The sequence below is a fragment of the Pteronotus mesoamericanus genome, unplaced genomic scaffold (assembly GCF_021234165.1).
Source record: "Pteronotus mesoamericanus isolate MK-2021 breed Mesoamerican mustached bat unplaced genomic scaffold, CSHL_Meso_final contig_52, whole genome shotgun sequence".
NCBI classification, from domain to species: Eukaryota; Metazoa; Chordata; class Mammalia; order Chiroptera; family Mormoopidae; genus Pteronotus; species Pteronotus mesoamericanus.
In genome coordinates, this window is record NW_026555189.1 from 460,612 (window position 1) to 464,612 (window position 4,001).

The following is a 4,001-nucleotide window of genomic DNA, read 5'->3' on the forward strand; positions in this document are numbered from 1 at the left end:
ACCACCCATGTGCCACCCCGCTGCCTTCCTGTGCGCCAGAGCCCACACAGATGGGGCCCTGCAGGGTGCCTTTCTGCTGCTAGGAAAAGGTCGACCGGCCCTGGGATGTCGGCAGAGCGAGCATATCAAAGCCCCTGGAATTAAGAGGTTTTCCCATTGAGTGGGATTTCACAGCCCAGTGGCCAATTTCTAAGTCATGCACGTTAATGGGCAGCTAATGAGAGAGCCAGGCAGGGGCAGAGAGGTGCCAGGAGCTGAGAGGAAAGAGTACAAAGCCCCAGTGCAGCTTCAGGGGCGGCTGAGGGGGAGAAAGCAGGAGGTGGGGCTGTACTGGAAAGGCTGGGGGAGCCTACACCTACCCAGCTGGCTGCTGCCCGGGCTCCACCTGCTACCCCTCCCTCCCCGCCCTGCGCCACGCCAGCCTCAGATCCTGGTGCAATAAGAAAGGCCTTTCCCAGGTGCCCCGACCTGGGTCTCCACCAAGGGTACCCTGACTCCAGGACACCTCAGCCTTCCTGGGAACATTGGCTCATCCCCCGGGCTGAGCCTTTGAACAGGGACTCACCACTCCCCTGAATGTCTCCCCTGGCCACCTTTTCCAAAAGGTGCATAGATGTCTCAGCTCCCAGCACCTCTTCCAAGAAGCTCCTCCAGATTTCCCTCCCTCCTGAGTCTCATGGTCCACTCCCTCTCCCGTTGGACTGTGGTTATTGTCTGCTCCCTCCTCCAGAGCAGAGACTTTCTCTTTCACCTCTGAATCCCCAGGGCCTGGCATCAGTAGGTGCTCAATCAATTCATGTTTGTTGAATGACTGATTGAGTGATTGAGAACACAATCAGACTCCAGATATGTGGGGTGCAGTGTGCTGAACGGTGAGCCGTAAAAGATACATTCATGCCCCAGAGCCTATGAACATAGTCTTATAGAGGAAAAGGGTCTTTGCCGTATAATTAAGGATGTTGAGATGAGATCATCCTGGAATATCTGAGGGGTCCTAAATCCAATGAGCACTATCCTTGCAAGGAAAGGGGAGGACACAGACACAGAGAGAGGCCACTTGAAGAGAGAGGCAGAGATTGGAGTGATGTGGTTACAAGCTAAGAAATGCCTGGAGCCCTAGCTGGTGTGGCTCAGTGGATTGAGCCAAAGGATCGCTGGTTCAATTCCCAGTGACATGCCTGGGTTGTGGGCCAGGTCCCCAGTGGGGGGCACGCAAGATGCAACCACACATTGAAGTTTCTCTCGCTCTCTTTCTCCCTCCCTCCCCTTCTCTAAAAATAAACAAATAAAATCTTTTTAAAAAAAGAAATGCCTGGAGCCTCCAGCAGCTGGAGGAGGCAGGAAGGACTTTTCCCTGGAGCCTCTGGAGGCAGCGCAGCCTTGCCCACCCTGTGACTGCAGACTTCTGACCTCCAGACCTGATACATTTCTGGGTTTTAATTTTTTTAAATTTATTTTGGGAGAGAGGGGGAGAGAAAGATTTGTTGTTTCACATGTTTATGCATTCATTAGTTGATTCTTGTATGTGCCCTAGCTGGGGATTGAACCTGCAATCTTGGCATATCAGGACGATGCTCTAACCAAACGAGCTAATCAGCCAGGGCTAAACTTCTGTTGTTTTAAGCCCCCCAGCTTGTGATAATTTGTGACAGAAGACCCAGGAGATTAACGCATGGGGGAAGCCATGGGACTTTCCTGTTTCTCTCTTTCCCGGAGTCTGTGTGTGCATCCCGCCATCTGTTCCTTCGCTCCCTCCCTCCTTCCCTCACTCACTCATTCAGCACTTCCTGTCCAGGGCGCTCACAGTCAGTCAGGGCAGGGGGTGAGAGACAATGTGACATGGCAGACTTTGAGATGACACACACTTGGGGCTGAATCCCAGTCCTGTCACTTTCCAGTCATGACCTTTTAAGACACTGGCTTCACCTGCCTGGGCCCAGTTCCTGCTCAGTTTGATGCACCCCCTTGGGACTGGCTGTGAGCATGCCCGGCACTGCTGCGAGCGAGCGCTGTTCCCAGCGAGTGCTGCTCCCCTGGTGTTGGCTCACGTACTGCCGGAGCCCAGGCCCAGCTCTCAGCTCCTTGGCCGCAGTCCTGGTCCCGTCTCACCAGTGCATGCCGGGAGGCCAGCCACGCTACAGCTCAAGCTTTTATTGATCATACACAAAGATACGAAGAGAGTTGGCTCAAGGAGGTAACACAGTCAGGAGGTTGAGAAACCACAGGGAGAAAAAGCTGGGGGCCCATCTGGTGGCCGACAGATAAGAGCTGATTGAGTGAGACTCTGGGCATTGAAGATGTTTAACGTAAAACAGCAGTTCCCAGAGTGCGGTTCCGACCCAGCTCCATCAGCACCATCTGGGAGCTGGTTAGAAAAGGAGATTCTTAGACCCCACCTCAGACACACTGAATCAGAAATGCTAGGGATGGAGCCCCACAATCTGTGTTCGAACACACCCTCAAGGGACCTTGCACCCTGGCTAGTGAGGCCCAGTGGATTGAGCGCTGGCCTGCAAACCGAAAAGTCGCTGGTTCAATTCCTGGTCTGGGCACACACCTGAGTTGCAGGCTAGGTGCCCAGTCGGGGACGTGAGAGAGGCAACTGATCGATGTTTCTCTCTCTCTCTCTCTCTCTCTCTCTCCTCCTCCTCCCTCCCTACTCCCCTCTCTACAAAGAAATAAATGAAATCTTTTTTAAAAAATGGGGGAGGGGAACTCTGAGCCTGGGTACCAGGGATAAACACAATCAAATCTAAACTCAAAATCTGGCCTTCATGGGCCTATATTTTCCAGAACACAACCATTTTGTATACTCTGCCATCTTAACTGACAGTGTGTGGGGTCAGATTGGTGGTCTCTACCTAAAGTGTGGTCTGGGGACCAACAGCACCGTCCTCCCCGGAGCTTGGAGAAATGTGGAATCTCTTCTCCTCTCGGGGGGGAATGAATAGGAATCTGTATTTCAACAAGATCCTCAGGAGCTTCTGTACACGTTCAATTGGGGAGCATCTAAATGAAGCACCTGCTGCCTGCCTAGGCCTTTGTGTGCCTCAGTCTACCGCTTCCTGCATGCCCCTGCGAGTTGGCATGCGGACCCCCTTGTGCGGATGGGAAACTAGGCTGACAGATGCTGAGCTCCAAGCCCTTTTCCTCAGACCTGGGGGGTCTCAGAAAGGCACGGAGGGAGGAGGCACTGGAGAAGCAGACCCCATCCGGCAGGAGACCAGGTGTGCTCCCTTGATCTCTCCCAGCTGAGTTCCCTCTCACCCTCCCTCAGGGAAAGCCCCGCCCACAGGGAGGGGCCTGCACTGGGATGTGGGAGGGGAGGGCGTCTTAAGATTCCCTGTCTCAGGCCAGAAGTCTCAGAAGCTGCAAGTTCTTGGAACAGATGGCCCTGACTTTATGTCCCTGTCACCCTAGGTTTTGGGACATGCCCCAAACACATGCTCTTTAGGGCTCCCTCAGTTCATGACCCATTACCTACCCCAGCAGAGCTAGAATCTTCCTTCTTCCACCCTGCGAGGTCCAAGAAATGCAGCTGAACTCGCTGGAGCGAGCCTGAGTCCCTGTCCATCCGTGGTGGCCAAGGAGGGTCTCCCACCTTGAAGTTCGCATTTGGTGGTAAGGACGGGGTCTGTCAGGGGACTGGGGGAGGGGCGACAGCAGTGGGGGCAGGAAGGAGTTGAGGTCTGGAAGATAAGGGAGGGGAGGGGAGGCCTTGGGTTGAGTGGGAGGGCAGGAGTAACGAAAATAGGGAGAAGGCTAGAGGGGAAGGGGTGGGGGCGACATTTCTTGAGGTGAAAAGCGGTGAGGCTCAGAGGTGCGCAGGGCCCCGGGAGAGCGGAGGCGCAGGAAGAGGCAGATGGCAGCTTGGGGGTGACAGATGCACAGCTCTGACAACTGGGGAGAGAGACCTGTCCCAGGCAGGGAATGATACCATCTATGAACTGGGAAGAAAGTGCAAGGACTGTCCCCTCTCCACCCCTCTGCTGCTTCTAGCT